Here is an 18,094-nt window from a genome sequence, read left to right on the forward strand (position 1 = left end):
AATGTTTGTAATTATTATTTTATAACATTCTTACACTGGTTTTAATGCTGTATTATATAGTTAGCCTATTAAGCCATGTAAAAGCAGAAGGAAGGAAGGAAGGAAGGAAGGAAGGAAGGAAGGAAGAAAGGGCACAAACGACTCCTATATTTTTGAAATTCCTGAAGCTTTGCTCCAGAACATAGTTCCATCACACGTGCCCCTGAGCATATGCAGAGTGCATTCCAAAAGCAGCACATCTGGGAAAGGTTTTCAGATCCCACATTGGGTTGCTGTTTTTAAAAAATAACAATCCAAAGAGGACTGTTGCCTCAGCTTTGTGAGAAATACTTTCCACTGAGGTGTGTCTTGTTGTTGAGTGCAGCTGATTCATTCTGAGAAGGAAGTGGAGAGATTTTCAAAATTGCCTTCTCTTCCTCCTCCACCAGGAAAGCTTCCCCATGACGAGATCTTTCACAGTCTGAGATGTTCCTGAAAGCTCATCGTGTCCCATTGTTCGTCAGCTGCCAGGCCTTTATAGGCATTTGGGAAGTGCTGTGCCCATTTTACAGGAGGCAGCACTTATTGCACTCAGTGATTTGAACCTTCCCTCCAGTGGGGTATATACACACATGGGAAATTCTCTGTTTGTAATTTCAGGGTTGTGGCACCGTACTGCAAGAGTGGGAACCAGGAAATATAACTGGTGGTGTGCATGCACTGTACACCCCATGGCCCATCCTGCAATTTTCCACATCTACCATGAGGACTGGTGTGAACCACAGTTCTCTCACCCCAAAATACACCCATATGGACTGACCCTTGCATATAATCCCCAGCAATGGTCCCACACTTGCTAAGACTTGATACTTCAATGAAACCTTGACCCTACCTGGGCAGATAGACTGCCCTTGACTCTGTTTCTCCAGTTTCATGGCTAGCAGCTACAAATGTATTTAATTTAATCATTCACATTTGTTGTTGTTGTTCAGTCGTTCAGTCGTGTCCGACTCTTCGTGACCCCATGGACCATGGCACGCCAGGCCTTCCTGTCCTGCGCTCTCTCCCGGAGCGTGCTCAAGTCCATATTCATTGCATCCGTGATGCTATCTAGCCATCTCATCCTCTGCCGTCCCCTTCTCCTTTTGCCTTCAGTCTTTCCCAGCATCAGGGTCTTTTCCAGGGAGTTTTCTCTTCGCATTAGGTGGCCAAAATATTTCAGCTTCAGCTTCAGTCTCTGTCCTTCCAATGAGCAGTCAGGGGTGATTTCCTTTAGGATGGACTGATTTGACCTCCTTGCAGTCCAGGGGACTCGTAAGAGTCTTCTCCAGCACCACAGTTCGAAAGCATCAATTCTTCGGCGCTCAGCCTTCCTTATAGTCCAGCTCTCACAGCCATACATTACTACTGGGAAAACCATAGCTTTGATTATGCGGACCTATGTCGGCAAGGTGATGTCTCTGCTTCTTACTATGCTGTCTAGGTTTGCCATAGCTTTCCTCCCCAGGAGCAAGCGTTTTTTAATTTCATGGCAACAGTCACCGTCTGCGGTGATCTTGGAGACCAAGAAAGTAAAATCTGTCACTGCTTCCATTTCTTCCCCTTCTATATGCCAGGAAGTGATGGGGCAGATGCCATGATCTTCGTTTTTTTAATGTTGAGTTTCAAACCAGCTTTTGCACTCCATTCACCCTCAACAAGAAGCTCTTGAGATCCTCTTCGCTTTCTGCCATTAGGGTGGTATCGTCTGCGTATCTGAGGTTGTTGATAATTCTCCCGGCAATCTTAATTCCGACCTGTGATTCATCCAACCCGGCGTTTCTCATGATGTACTCTGCATATAAGTTAAATAAGCAGGGCGACAATATGCAGCCTTGTCGTACTCCTTACCCAATTTTGAACCAATCGGTTGTTCCATGTCTGGTTCTTACTGTTGCTTCTTGACCCTCGTACAGGTTTCTCAGGAGACAGGTAAGGTGGTCTGGTACTCCCATCTCTTTCAGAATTTGCCACAGTTTGTTGTGATCCACACAATCAAAGGCTTTAGCGTAGTCAATGAAGCAGAAATAGACATTTTTCTGGAATTCTCTTGCTTTCTCCATGATCCAGCGAAAGTTGGCGATTTGATCTCTAGTTCCTCTGCCTCTTCGAAACCCAGCTTGTACTTCCGGTAGTTCTCGATTCGCATACTGCTGAAGCCTAGCTTGTAGGATTTTGAGCATCACCTTGCTGGCACGTGAAATGAGCGCAATTGTGCGGTAGTTTGAACACTCTTTGGCGTTGCCCTTCTTTGGAATTGGAATGTAAACTGACCTTTTCCAGTCTTGCGGCCATTGTTGAGTGTTCCAAATTTGTTGGCATATTGAATGCAGCACTTTAACAGCATCGTCTTTTAGGATTTTAAATAGCTCAGCTGGAGCTCGGAATGGCTGTTTACACTCACAGGGATCCTGCAAGGTAGGGCTGGTTGAACAACAGCAATTTGCCTGGGGCCGCTGCACAACGCCAGCTCTGTTGTACAATGACCCAACAACGTAGGTCATTAGTATCCCCATTTTACAACTGGCAGAACTGAGGCCAAGGGTGAGTCAGTATGGATCTGAGCAAAAATTGAGATCGGCTATCTCGGGGGGGGGGGTCCTCTAATGCTCTAGCTCCTATGCCACACTGCCTGTGAAACCTCCCCCAGCACTTCATCCGAAATTGGACATCAGTCATCAGTGACTGCAAGTGAAATCAACCGTTAGTGACCACAACCATTAGTGACCACAAGGATCAAGTCAGGAGGAACGATATTTATTCTGGACTAGCAAATATATATATGTATGTATGTATGTATATGTATATAAAGACTCAATATTCTGCCTTTCCTTCAACAGGCTCAAGATGGCATATCTGGCTTTTCTCTCTCACCACTTTATCCTCACAACAACCCTGTGAGGTAGGTCAGGCTAAGAGAAAGTGGCCCAAGGTCACCCAGTGAGCTTTGTAGCCGAGCGGGGATTTGAACCTGGGCCTCCTCAGTCCTAGTCTGACACTAATTGTGCACCTCACCAGCCCTCTTTATGTTGTGTAGGATGTATATATCCCATGTGGGGTGCTTTACCTATATGGGGAAAGCAAAATGGAGGGCGCTGAGGAACACCAGGTCGCCAGCATTGCTCTGTGACCCCAGTAACCTCCAGCCAATGAGAACCAAGCGCCTTCCTCTCGATTTGCGTAGCCCCACCTTGAATTCTCCCCTTCATGGATCACTGCCTTGTCGTGGCGAAGGGGCTTGCGTGACTCAGTGAAGCTATAAGCTATGCCGTGCAGGGCCACCCAAGACGGACAGGTCATGGCGGAGAGTTCTGACAAAACGTGGTCCACTGGAGAAGGAAATGGCAACCCACTCCAGTATTCCTGCCAACAAAACCCCATGGAACGTATCACAAGGCTAAAAGAGATGACACCGGAAGATGAGCCCCTCAGGTCGGAAGGTGTCCAATATACTACTGGGGAAGAGCAGAGGGAATTTCCAAGTAGCGCCAGAAAGAGTGAAGCGGCTGGGCCAAAGCCGAAAGGACACTCAGCTGTGGATGTGTCTGGTGGTGAAAAGAAAATCCGATGCTGATGTAAAGAACAATATTTTTTAGGAACCTGGAATGTAAGATCAATGAATCAAGGTAAGCTGGAGGTGGTCAAACATGAGATGGCAAGATTGAACATCGACATCTGGGGAATCAGTGAACTAAAATGGACAAGCATGGGCGAATTTAATTCAGGTGACCATCCTATCTACTACTGTGGGCAAGAATCCCTTAGAAGAAATGGAGTAGCACTCATAGTCAACAAAACGGTGGGAAAAGCAGTACTGGGGCACAATCTCAAAAACGATAGAATGATCTCAGTACGAATCCAAGGCAAACCATTCAACATCACAGTAATTCAAGTCTATGCCCCAACCACTGAGGCCGAAGAAGCTGAGGTTGATCGGTTCTATGAAGACCTACAACACCTTCTAGAACTAACACCAAAAGAAGATGTCCTCTTCATCATAGGGGATTGGAATGCTAAAGTAGGAAGTCAAGAAATCACCAGGATAACAGGCAAGCATGGCCTTGGTGTACAAAATGAGGCAGGACAAAGGCTAATAGAGTTTTGCCAAGAGAACATGCTGATCATAGCAAACACTCTTTTCCAACAGCACAAGAGGCGACTCTACACATGAACATCACCAGATGGTCAATATCGAAATCAGATTGATTATGTCCTTTGCAGCCAAAGACAGAGAAGCTCTATACAGTCAGTAAAAACAAGACCTGGAGCTGACTGTGGCTCAGATCATGAGCTGCTTCTTGCAAAATTTCGGCTTAAATTGAAGAACGTAGGGAAAACCACTAAACCACTCAGGTATGACCTAAATCATATCCCTGATGAATATACAGTGAAGGTGAGGAATAGATTTCAGGGATTACACCTGATAGACAGAGTGCCTGAGGAACTATGGACAGAGGTCCGTAACATTGTTCAGGAGGCAGCAACTCAATCCATCCCAACGAAAAAGAAATGCAAGAAAGCAAAGGGGCTGTCTGAGGAGGCTTTACAAGTAGCTGAGGAAAGAAGGGAAGCGAAAAGCAAGGGAGAAAGGGGAAGATATATCCAACTGAATGCAGAGTTCCAGAGAATAGCAAGGAGAGACAAGAAGGCCTTCTTAAATGAACAATGCAAAGAAATCGAGGAAAACAACAGAATGGGGAAGACTAGAGATCTCTTCAAGAAAATCGGAGATCTCAAGGGAACGTTTTGTGCAAAGACGGGCATGATAAAGGACAAAGAAGGCAGGGACCTAACAGAAGCAGATGAGATGAAGAAGAGGTGGAAAGAATACATATAAGAACTATACAGGAAAAATCTGAATGTCCCTGATAGCCATGATAGTGCGGCCACTGAACTTGAGCCGGACATCCTCGAGAGTGAAGTCAAGTGGGCCTTAGGAAGCATTACTAACAACAAAGCTAGTGGAGATGACAGTATTCCAGCTGAGCTATTTAAAATCCTAAAAGACGATGCTGTTAAAGTGCTGCACTCAATATGCCAACAAATTTGGAACACTCAACAGTGGCCACAAGACTGGAAGAGGTCAGTTTACATTCCAATTCCAAAGAAGGGCAATGCCAAAGAGTGTTCAAACCACCGTGCAATTGCGCTCATTTCACATGCCAGCAAGGTGATGCTCAAAATCCTACAAGCTTGGCTTCAGCAGTATGCAAACTGAGAACTACTGGAAGTACAAGCTGGGTTTCGAAGAGGCAGAGGAACTAGAGATCAAATCGCCAACTTTCGCTGGATCATGGAGAAAGCAAGAGAATTCCAGAAAAATGTCTATTTCTGCTTCATTGACTAGGCTAAAGCCTTTGATTGTGTGGATCACAACAAACTGTGGCAAATTCTGAAAGAGATGGGAGTACCAGACCACCTTACCTGTCTCCTGAGAAACCTGTACGAGGGTCAAGAAGCAACAGTAAGAACCAGACATGGAACAACCGATCGGTTCAAAATTGGGAAAGGAGTACGACAAGGCTGCATATTGTCGCCCTGCTTATTTAACTTATATGCAGACTTGCATAGTACATCATGAGAAACGCCGGGTTCGATGAATCACAGGTCAGAATTAAGATTGCCGGGAGAATTCTCAACAACCTCAGATACGCAGACGATACCACCCTGAGATATGCAGACGATACATGACGAAGATCATGGCATCTGGCCCCATCACTTCCTGGCATATGGAAGGGGAAGAAATGGAAGCAGTGACAGATTTTATTTTCTTGGGCTCCAAGATCACCGCAGACGGTGACTGTAGCCATGAAATTAAAAGACGCTTGCTCCTTGGGAGGAAAGCTATGGCACACCTAGACAGCATAGTAAGAAGCAGAGACATCACCTTGCCGACAAAGGTCCGTCTAATCAAAGCTATGGTTTTCCCAGTAGTAACATATGGCTGTGAGAGCTGGACTATAAGGAAGGCTGAGTGCCGAAGGATTAATGCTTTCGAACTGTGGTGCTGGAGAAGACTCTTATGAGTCCCCTGGACTGCAAGGAGGTCAAATCACTCAATCCTAAAGGAAATCAACCCTGACTGCTCATTGGAAGGACACAGATACTGAAGCTGAACCTCAAATATTTTGGCCACCTAATGAGAAGAGAAAACTCTCTGGAAAAGACCCTGATGCTGGGAAAGACTGAAGGCAAAAGGAGAAGGGGACGGCAGAGGATGAGATGGCTAGATAGCATCACCGATGCTATGAATATGGACTTGAGCATGTTCTGGGAGAGAGTGCAGTTCAGGAAGGCCTGGCGTGCTATGGTCCATGGGGTCACGAAGAGTCGGACACGACTGAACAACAACAACCTTGAATTCTGTCCCAGGGTGACCAAATGTTGGAAACTGGCTTCTATCAGGGATGGGGAGCCTGCAGCCTGCCAGATGTTGTTGGACTCAAACTCCCATCAGCCCCTGCCAATAAGGGTCATGGTTGATAGGAGGTGTGGTCCAGCAGGTTCCCCAGTCCCAATATACACTGATTAATTGACACGGATTTATTTATTTTGTGAAGCGCGTGGCTGTGTGAACGCTTTGCAGATCTCTAGATTCTGGGTCACTGTGCAATTTCTTTCTCCAACTTTCCCCCCTTCTCTCCTCTCTCTCTCTTCCTGTCTTCCATGAGAAATGGAAAAGCCGGGGTTGGAGCAGCCGATCTGGGGGACACAAGGAAGAATCACAGCAATTAAACCTGCGGGTGTTCACGCTGCGCCCTCCCACTCCGAAATGCCTCTTGCCCAATTTCTTCCCCAAAGCTGGTGATGTTGTTGTCGTTGGCACCGCTGGCTGGCTAGCTGAAACCACGCAGGGTTATATAACCGCCATCTGCTCAACATATCACTGACGTGGGAGCAGGATTCATGGGCCACACTTGCCATTGGGCCGCAGGGCCTTTGTTGACTCAGTGGCGGGTGCCTTTGGCCGTCGGGCCTGTCTGTCAGGCTTGTTCCGAGCGTGTGAAGTCATTCCGTCCTACTGACATACTTTCTGCCTCTCATATAACTTCACAAGGCGCTTGCGTAACCAGGCATTAACTGGGTTTAACTCCTCCTTTGCCCCAGCACTCACAGAGAAACTCTTTCTCATTCTTAATTTGCTTCTCAGAGAGAAGAGAGATCAAGCGTCTCCCCAGATTGAAGAGAAAAAAAATTAAGTGTTTGTGGGAAAACAGCAACCTTAGCCAAACAGACCCTCTACGCTCAGGGGCAGACTACCTTGACAAGACCAGATGCCAGGGACAAGGGGAAAATGTGGTCTTCATGCCCAGTTTGTGGACTTGCCAATGGGGCTTCAGGTTGGACACAGGATGCTAGCCTGGATGGGGTGTTGATCTGCCCCAGCCACCTCCTCTTATGTTATTGTTATTATTGTTAACATTTCTATACCGACCCATAGTTGAAGCTCTCTGGGCAGTTTACAAAGGCTAAAACATTAAAAGCACAATGCACAAAATTGAAAATATAGATAAAAATACACCCAAACACAAAGACAACATATATATGATGTTGATATATCTTCATATATATCATACATATCTGATGTATGATATATCTTCATACACAAAGACAACATATGTCTGAAAACAACTTTGAGCAATCAGCCAACCCATAAAACAAATCCAGGATCTATTAAAACTCATCAGAGGCTGCCAAATGCCTGGGAAAAGAGATGTTCTCTGATTTTTATTTTATTTATTTATTTAAAGTATTTTTTATCCCGCTCCTCAGCCAAAAAGGCTCTTGGACCAGCTTACATTCAATCAATTAAAGACAACAGTCCCTGCCTGCAGGCTTGCCATTGAAAAAGACACGACACAGAAGGAAAAAGGGTTGGGGAGAGCAGAGGGAAAAAATACGTTCCATGAGTTTATCAAGAGCTATTATCAGATAGCTAAAATGGAGTCTTCACGTACAGGGGTAATCGACTTCTGATTATCGAAGTCTGGGGATGAGCAACTTGGGCAGCCTGTTAGTAAGTTGTGCTTGCTTCAGCAGTGCTTATACTAAAAAAAAAATTGGGAAGGGTTTTGCCTTCACACCCTGCTCCCAGGCTTCAGGCTGGCCACTGTTGGAAACAGGGTGCTGGGTTAGGTGGACCCTTGGTCTAATTCAGCAGAACCCATCTTAAGCTAAGAGAAAGCTGAATCTCAGAATGTGTCAGACTGAACACACTCAGGAAGGTTCTCTATCTGAATGGTTTATGGGTGGGGGGTGTTTGAAAGAGAAACTGTGCAGCGGCATTTTGCGTCTAGTCCCCACTCGGCCATGGAAGCTCACTGGGTGACTTTGGGCCAGTCACAGACTCTCAGCCCAACCCACCTCACAGGGTTGTTGTTGTGAGGATAAAATGGAGAGGAGGAGAATAATGTAAGCCGCCTTGGGTTCCTTGCAAGAGGAAAATAGGCGGGGTATAAATGCAATCAATCAATCAATCAATCACATTTATATACATGCACAGAAGAATCAAGATGTATCTGCCCAGCCCCACCATTCAGAGATCATTACACATCCACTAGCAAAATATTTTACAGCAACAACTTTGAACATCTCCCTGAAAGGGCCAAATATGGACAAAACTGGGAGAGGGGTTGTGTGATATTTTACTAGGGGCCAGCATGGAACACACCTCTGCTGTTGGTCCCTTACTGTTGTTCAGGGGCTATGCTCGTCTTCTCTGTATCGTTCCAATTTTAGTACATGTGCTGACGAAGCATGCTCCCCTGCTGTTCCCCGGTTGTACCAAGCACCTCCCGCCACTCCCCAGCTCCTACTGGGGCCCACACATCTCTTTCCACAAAGTATCCTCAAAATCATTCCACACTTATTATTACATGCTTTAATCTCACCCTTTCCCCAAGGAGCTCAAGACAACATATGCGGCTCTTCTTCCTAACAACCCTGCAAGGTAGGTGAGATCAAGAGCATGAGTGGCTGGCCTGGAGTCACCCAGTGAGCTTCAAGGTTGAGCGGGAATTCGAACTCGGGGGCCGTGAATCACAATCCAACAGGACACCGCACTGCCTCTGGCATAAGGAGCCATCGGTCTGTGCAGAACAGCATTGTCTATACTGCCTGGCTGTGGCACTCTAAAAAGCCTTCCCCTTCCGACCTGAGATTGACCCTCTGCATGCAAATCTACCCAGGTCTAGGTGCTTCTGATAAACAGAAAACGGAGTCAGAGCACTGATTTATCTAATACGACCTAAAGCGCTGCCCGGCACTGGCTCTCCTGGGTCTCAGGTAAGGAAAGATCTCTCTCTCCTCTCACCTGCTACCTGATCCTCTTAACTGGATCCGGCAGGGATTGAACATGGGGCTTTCTGCATGCAAAGCCGGTGCTCTCCCACTGAACTTTGGGCCTTCCCTGAAGAAGGAGGGGCTCCCCAAGGGGGAATCAAACTCAGGTCTCCAGCATGACACGTAAGGATGCTAGCCGATACGGCAGGGATGGGTGACCTGTGGCCTAATTTCACGCATCTCGGCCCTATGCAAGTGATCAGTTCGGAGGTCTCGCAAAAGTGATCTGTCCCTCCCTCAGCAGCCCACTGGGCAGGGAGGAAAGAAGAGAGAGAGATGGGGGATCGCAGAGAGAGAGAGACGGGGATGGCAGAGAGAGAGAGAGAGAGTGACAGGGTGGGGGGGCAGAGAGAGAGACGGGGTGGCAGAGAGAGAAAGAGAGATGGGGTGGCAGAGAGAGAGAGATGGGTGGCGGAGAGAGAGATGGGTGGCAGAGAGAGAAAGAGATGGGGTGGCAGAGAGAGATGGGGTGGCAGAGAGAGAAAGAAAGAGATGGGGTGGCAGAGAGAGAGAGATGGGGTGGCAGAGAGAGAAAGAGAGATGGGGTGGCAGAGAGAGAGAGATGGGTGGCAGAGAGAGAAAGAGAGATGGGGTGGCAGAGAGAGATGGGGATGGCAGAGAGAGAAAGAGAGATGGGGTGGCAGAGAGAGAGAGAGAGAGAGAGAGAGGGAGTGGCAGGGGAATTCTGGGAACTCCCCATCCTTGCACTATATGAGATATTCTTCAAGGCCTCTGACAAAGAAAAGTCTTTCCCCTCCCCTGCTACTTGATCCTTTTCACTGGAGATGCCAGGGCTTGAACCCAAGACCTTCTGCACGCACACTACGTGCTCGACCATCGAGCTCGCTGGACCGATCCCTGCCACCCAACCCAAAGAACCCATCTCCACACCAATACAGGGCGAGACCAGTGATGTGGTGGTGGGTTTTGAAGTGCAGGCACTCACCGTGACAGACCCCCTTAGCCAGGCCCCCAGGGATGGTCCAAAAATTCAGGCACTGGTGTTGCACTCTATCAGCAAGCCAGTTTTCCTCTCCTCCAGCAGCACGTCTTTTGTAAAGCTAATGGGTCTTCATTGCCCATTCAAGACCAAGCCGCCCCCAAACTCTTGGATTACAACAGGGAAGAATATATTGCTGCTGGGGAAATCCGGTCCACCCCCCAGCAACTGCAAGCACTGCTCAGTTGCTCAGAGGGAACAGCAAAGTGGGGGGGCGGCGGCAGACGATGTCAGCATCCCTGCTAAGGAAGACGTGTGGGGGCTGCGTCCCTGCGAGCTGTGCCTTCACGCCCTGCCATTCCTCCCCACCCCTTGACTATGGCCAAGGCTTGGATGCTCTAGCTGCTGGTCTCCTAACGGCCAAGCAGCGAGCTGTAGTTCATGGGTGCCAACGCCCAAAAGGTTCTGGAGGAGCGGGAGATGCCCTCACCCATGCAAAGTCTTGGCACCAGCTGCAGCAGCCGATCCACATTCCTCCGGAGCCGGCAAGAAGCCGCAAAGGGCGTGCCCTGCCAACTCATCTTCTAAGCGCTCTCCTGCCCGTCCCTGTCCCCCGTGCCATCCGAATAAAGTCAGCAACATTCCATGGATATTGCTATAAACAAAGCCGGGCGTGGAGAGTATGACAAACCAACTGCTCACCCCCCCCTCCCTTGGGTGCCTGTCATCTAGGCACACTCTGGGGTTTTGCTAGCTTTGGGAGGGAAGCCTCAGCGCCACAGTTCGAAAGGCAGCCAAGGCGTGTGGCGGTTTCGCTCATTACAAAGCAAGCAAGCAAGCAAGCAAGCCGGCTTGTGCAAGACCCAAGATGGCGGACGGCTCTCGGCCATTTTGGCCTGTGCGGAAAGACAAGATTAAAAAAATGCGTCCCAAACTTCTGAAATGAGAGGGCTCCCTCCGACACAATCAAAACGATCAAATAAGTTAATTTAACAAAGCGCAAATACAAAAGATCAACCTTTTCCACAAGGGCCAAGCCCTGAAACTCACAACTTGACTGGCCCGTTAACATCCCCAACCGCTGGCTACGGGCTAAAACATCTGGAAGGTGCCACAGCTGGGAAGCCTGCTGTAGTTGCACCCTGTATTGTACATCCTGCATTAAGCAGGGGTTGGACAAGGTATGGCCCATGGTGTGCTCCAACCATGCGTCAGGAAAAGCACATGTAGAACACCAACACGGGTGGGTGATCTCCTCTGAGGGCAGGAATCTCTGGCTCAAATCTCTGCACCAGGCGTGATTGGACCATCCATTTTTTCCTAATGCAGCAGGAACTCAACAGAATTCACCTACCCTCACAGAGGAGAATAGCAGAGAAGACATCTCTTAGAACGGCCTTACCCAACCTGATGCCCTCCAGAGATGTTGGACTACAATTCCCATAATCCCCCAGTTGTAGTCCAACAGCTCTGGAGGCTGTTCTATAAGGGGGAGGCTGTTCTAAGAACCTCAGGAGAACCCTTTGCACACCGCTCATCTTGGTTATGTTTAGTGCTGGGAGGGCCGGAAAGTCAGCTTGCACACCGGTGGCACTGCCAGGGGAGAAACACAACAGTCCCTTCCCAATCTACTGCCACATGGAAACATTCCATGGACACGAGGCTTAATTAGCCAGCTGGAATCCTGGGAAAAATAGGTCCCCAGCCCACAATGCTTTGCAGCATATGATCAATGCTGTGGAATGAGGACAGCACAAGGGAGGGGACAGAAGCAGCAATTAAGACGGGGCTCCCACCTGTTCACAGCTGGGGGGGAACTGACAGGGATTCTGGGGGACAAAACCTGAGGGGTGGCGCAAAGCGGGAGCAGAAGGAGCAGTGTCATAACTAGGAAAAAGAAACTCAGTCACAGGTTCTCTCAGGCTCCATCACTCTGAGTTTACCACACCCACTTAGCACCACACCACACCCATTCAGCCCACACGTCTCCTGTCAAGAAACAGCTGTGGAGTAATGTTATATAACAACACAAGAAACCGCTGAGCATATTACAGAGTGCCTTCCCTGTCCCCACTGAGCAGCTGCAGCCAGAGCCCACAAACTCAGCTGAAGGAGAAGGGATCCCACAGAAGTCTAAGCTCCTGCAGCAATTTCATTTTTTTTTTTTAGAAATTAAGGGCTGCCCCTTGCTTGCTCAACCTCATGTCAGGAGCCGATACCTGACCCACCCCACATACACTCGAACATGATTTACCTGGGATGGTCCCAGTACACCAAGTAAATTGTTGTCCCTAGTTTCCTCAGGACAGTCCTAATTTTCTGTGGGCCCTCCTGGGTCAAATTGGTGGTGTCCACCAATTTGGAAAGCTTTAAAAGGGAGTTGGACAAATTCCTGGAGGAGAAAGCTATCAGCAGCTACTAGTTCTGATGGCTCTGTGCTACCTCCCGTACCAGAGGCAGTGAGCCTATGTACACCAGTTGCTGGGGAACATGGGCGGGAGGGTGCTGTTGCACTCAAGTCCTGCTTGTGGGTTCTGGGTGGACAGCTGGTTGGCCACTGTGTGAACAGGACGCTGGACTAGACGGACCCTTGCTCTGATCCAGCAGGGCTCTTCTTAGGACCTTATGTTCTTAAACTGTTGTCTCTGTTTTGTATCTATTTTGCCTTTTGGTGAAATTTGGTGGATGCCTTAAAAAAAAACAATCTTTCTGTGCACACCAGAGACACCATTTTCCATGTTCCAGGTCTCTCCCTGTCAAGGCTAACTCTCTGAGCAAGAGGCAATTAAATCTCAATTGTAGACATGCACATCAGTGCACCCTCACGAACACTAAGCCAGGGGTTGGTGGAAGGTAGTTCAGGTTGACCTGCAGTCAATTAGCAAGCATTGTGGAATTCCGATGGTTTAACACAGGGTAACACACTCTGTGCCCTCCAGATGTTTCATCTGGCTGGGACTTATGGGCACTGCCGTCCAAAACATCTGGAGGGCACCAAGTTGCCTAACCCTGGTTTAACAATAGCAACAACAAAATTACTCAACTCACACACAAACACACACACCACTACCACCACCACCAGACTGTCAAAATGAAGAACGCAGAGGGTCTCCAGGAATTGATTTTTCTTTGGAAGGGCTATGAGCTCAGCTAAATTCTGGCCTCAACAGCTGCTCAGAGACACCCCTGTGTCTCTTTTGTGCCAGGCACCAGTTGGTGGATCTTGTGGTTCTGGTACGACCCAAAGTAGATCCAGCAAACTTGAAGTCTGCCCCCTTGCACTAATGCACCATAAAACACACATCCTGCCGCAGACTGGTGTCCTGAGCTTTCCTTGGGCATCCATGCTTTAAAAAGGAAAATGCTGGAGGGGACTTTGCTGAGCTGCTCTGGGGACAGGCCTGGAAGCTGATTTCCAGGGAAAGACCTGGAAGGATGATAGCAGGGAAATGAAAGCAGAGCAGGTAAAGAAGCTCTCTCAAAACAGTTCAGCATTTTCCCCGACAGAGCTGATCCACATGTTTGATCACAAGTCATCAAATGGTGACTAAACCAACCGACAGAAAAATCTCAGTTTGATACCAGTTTAACTGCCTGATCTTTTTCAGCAAGATTTGTCATTCTATATATCCTTGACCATTTTATCTTTAATAATGCTTTCCACCAATTTGCCCAGAACAGTCATTAAGTTAAAAAGTCTGTGATTCTCTTGGCTCCCCCTGGACCCTTTTTAAAAAACTGGTGTTACGTCAACTGCTTTCCAGAGGCCAATCTTAAAGTCAAGTTACATATTTTTGTTAGAAGATCAGCAATTTAACATTTGAGTCACGCCTTCACCCCACCCCGCCACCCAAAAAAAGAATCCTGGTGACGCTACCAAACCAAAATCCTGTACTCTGGGCAGAGGGAATGACAGCTCATCCAATTTAAGTCTGCAGTCATTGTTTTAAGGAATGGCTTCTGGTTTGGAGTTACGTACTAGATAAACCCATAAAAGAGCCAAACAGTTTTCAGTTGCATCCTCAAAATGGTGGAACTCCTCACTGGGGAAGTCCCCTGAGCTGTTCATTTTCAGGTGCATGGCTAAGATCTTCCTTTTTAAAGCACAAATGCCCATAGAAAGGAAGGCCTGGTTAATTTAGGACAAGATACGAAAGATTTGCTTTAAGTCAGTTCAATTCATTAGCTTTTTAAAACAGTACCATTCAACATTTGGCTACAATCCATTTGCCCAATAGTATTGCAACTATGGATACCCACCCTCAGTCGGATAATCAGCAATAGCACAGATCGTGTGTGGCAGGGAGGGGAATGGAGCGGGTTGTAGGGTTAAGCGGAGTACAATCCTAAGGATGCTTTGTTGTTGTTGTTCAGTCGTTCAGTCATGTCCGACTCTTCGTGACCCCGTGGACCAGAGCATGCCAGGCCTTCCTGTCCTGCGCTCTCTCCCGGAGTGTGCTCAAGTCCATATTCATTGCACCAGTGATGCTATCTAGCCATCTCATCCTCTGCCGTCCCCTTCTCCTTTTGCCTTCAGTCTTTCCCAGCATAAGGGTTTTTTCCAGTTACTTTTCTCTTTGCATTAGCTGGCCAAAATATTTGAGCTTCAGGTTCAGTAGCTGTCCTTCCAATGAGCACTCAGGGTTGATTTCCTTTAGGATGGACTGATTTGACCTCCTTGCCATTGCATTCATTGGGGCTCACTCCCCAGTATGAGCAGCCTACGTGCAAACTTTCATCTGTTGCCACTGTTATCGCTTCTCCCTGTCAGTCCCTTTGCTGAAATTGAGCTTGCAACTTCCTTGGGGCAGGGAGTTGCAACTCTGGAAACAGCATTGTACACTGTATAGGTCCTCAACATCATTGCTAGCTGCCCAGGCCTTTCTTCCTATGTATACATCTACACTATAGTTTTAAACCAGTTTGGAATGGACTCACGCAGTTATACTCCACCCAAAAAAGGGACCCGGGGAGTTTTTGGCTGAGGAGGGCACCAAGGCAAGAGGGATTATTTGATCAGAGGGTTTCAAGCTTTGTTCTGGGGGAATTCTGGGGTCCCTCTGTGGCTTATTGAGGGTTCCTCAATGAGAAGACCAATCACAGTGAAAAGGCTGGTGTAAAAGATACTCCAGCTACCACCTCTGATTGTTCCCTGGGACGGGGCTGCTGTGGAAGGGTGTCCTTATAGAGAAGCAGAAGCAAGCAGGGACAAATCCATTATTTTCAGGAGGATTCAAGAGGATTCTGCTGGGCAGCCCTCAAAGTAGGGAAGGCCTAGAAGGTCCCTGGTTCAGCCCCCAGCATCTTCAGTTAAGAGTTGGGAAAGACCCTTGGGGTTTCAACAGTCCTGAGCTAGATAGAACAAAGGTCTGACTTGGCTTAACACAGCTTCCCATGTCCCTATTTAAAACAGCTCTTTATTCAGAACCATCAGGACTAGAATCTTAGTTTACCTTTACAGGAAAGACCATAGCTCAGCAGTAGAGCACCTACTTTGCCTGCAAAAAGGGGCCACATTCCAGTGGGGGGGGAGGCAAAATGGATAAGGCCAAACTACAGGGCCATCTGGGGAACCCCAGTCGGCCAGACCAGGACCCCAAGAGGGCAGGATTTGGCCCTGGGTCTGAGGTTCTGCATCTCTGGCCTGAAGGCAAGCAGAGATTGGGGGCAGACGGGCGTGTGACCAGGCAGGAGCCACAATGAATGCTTCCCCTTGGTCCTGTTGGCAGTCAGGCCTGAACAGTAATCTGCAAGTCCTGATAGGTGCCTTTTTATTATAAATAGTGTATTTTATTATAAATATGCAGGGTTTGAAACATATTTTAGTATGTTTCTTGAGACAAGAATGCATTGTGAGTCTCCCTGATTATGTGACATATTGCTGCCTCTTTCCTGGAGTGACCATTAAGCAACACATCCTGTGTAAAAAACCTGAGTGCCCACCCCAAACATATGCAAGTCGGAATGATTGGCAGTGCACAGGGGTTCCACATGTTGATGTGGAATTGGGATGGACGACTCAGTGTATTTCCACTCTGTGGTCAATCTCACATGTGTTCATTCATATGTCTTGCATTTGCAATTTTTAAAAAATAATTGGCACAAAAATGTATTTAACTACTTAGACATATTTTCTCAAAATATAAACATTGATTAACCTATTTAATCTGAAGGCACACATTTCTGAGATGTATCTTATTGTAAAAATAAGCGTTTTAAGCACGTTTTGGTATGTTTCTTAAGCTGACAACTGCATTGTGAAACTCAGATGAAGTTGAAATCTAAAGGACAAAGGTCCCCAACTCAGCACCCGCAAAAACGTTCTTAATAAAAAATAGAAAAACGTTAGGGTGCCAGGTTCTTGTTCCTGGACCTGCCACTGATCAGCTGTTCAGTGGGCAGGAAGAGAAAGCAAGGCCAAGCAGTAGAGGGGAGAGAAAGAGCAAGGCTAGAAGCTAGGAGAGGGGAGAAACAGCGAGGTAAAGAGGTGGAGGAAAGAAATAGCAAGGCAAGAAGCTGGGAGTGAAGAGAAACAGCAAGAGAGAGGGGTAAATGGGAGCGAAACAGCAAGGCTAGGGATGGGAAAGGGAGAGAAATAGTGAGGAAAGGGGTTGGGAGAGAGAAATGGCAAGGCTGGAAGCTGGGAGTGGAGAGAAACAGCAAGAGAAAGGGGTGAGTGACAGAGAAAGAGCAAGGCTAGGGGCTACAAAGAGAGATAAAGAGAGGGCTAGGGACAGAGAAGGGAGAAAAATAGTGAGGAAGGGAGTTGGGGGAGAGAAACAGTGAGGCTAGAGGCTGGAAGTGGAGAGAGACAGTGCACGTGAGCAAAGAGGAAAGGCCTGTGTAGATGGAAGAAGACTGGGCAGGCCAAGAAGCAACTCATTCCATTCCCCCCCCCCACCTCTAGCCTCACTATTTCCCCCCCCCCACCTACTTCTTGACTAGCTAGGCCCTGGCAGCAGCCATTACATGACTAGCCACAAACTCCATGGGAGCCATCTTGTGGGGGTGCCCGCAGCAGTTTCTCAAATTCCCCAACGTGCCCATGAGTCCAACAAGGTTCGGGACTCCCGCTTGAAGGCCAACTGCATTCCAATCCAAGCATTAGTTTGGGAGGTGCAGAATCCGGTCAGTTTGCATCAGAATTCACAAATATCAAGGAGTTTTTCAAGCACCTCAGTGGCCATACTGGCTGGGGGTGATAGGACATCATCCCCAGTCCAAGACATCTGACAGGCAAAAGGTTGGGGGAGGCTGGGTTAAAGTGTCACAGTCGGCCTGGAGGAGACCCAGGTTCAAATCCCTAACCGGCCATGAAGTCCACCTGGGCTGGTCCTTCTCTCTCAGCTTAAACTACTTCACAGGTTTGTTGTGAGGATAAAATGAAGGGGTAGGAAGAACCATGAATGTTGCCTTGAGCTCCTTGGAGGGTATAAATATAAATACACACACAGGACCACAATACCTGATGGAGCACCTCTCCCAGCATGAACTGACCCGTACACTATGCTCAGCATCCAAGGCCCTCCTGTTGGTGCCTCCCCCAAGGGAGGCTTGGAGGGCAGCAACAAGGGAGAGGGCCTTCTCAGTGGTGACTCCCCATTTGTGGAATAGTCTCCCTGACAAGGCCCACCTGGTGCTAACACTGTCATCTTTTCAGCATCAGGAAAAAACTGCCCTCTTCTCCCAGGTATTTGGCAGCATATAATGAGTCTTAATTACATCTTGGACTGGCTTTGGCCGATGGCTCAAAAAGTCATTTTCAGATTTATGTTGTCCGTGTGTGAACATAGT

General features: G+C 47.9%; 1 protein-coding gene and 1 non-coding gene across 2 annotated transcripts in view; both read right to left on the reverse strand.

Annotated features, from left to right (window-relative positions):
• LOC146333600 (nuclear receptor ROR-beta-like) overlaps window positions 1-18,094 on the reverse strand; it is a 49,157-nt gene that overhangs the window by 19,448 nt on the left and 11,615 nt on the right. The window lies entirely within an intron of this gene.
• On the reverse strand, window positions 8,673-8,781 carry LOC146333601 (U6 spliceosomal RNA). The gene has a single exon (XR_014786526.1). It is a non-coding gene; the product is annotated as a U6 spliceosomal RNA (small nuclear RNA).

Source organism: Heloderma suspectum, chromosome Z (genome assembly GCF_057233095.1).
Source record: "Heloderma suspectum isolate Gila_16-S chromosome Z, 16-S_ref, whole genome shotgun sequence".
Classification (NCBI taxonomy): Eukaryota; Metazoa; Chordata; class Lepidosauria; order Squamata; family Helodermatidae; genus Heloderma; species Heloderma suspectum.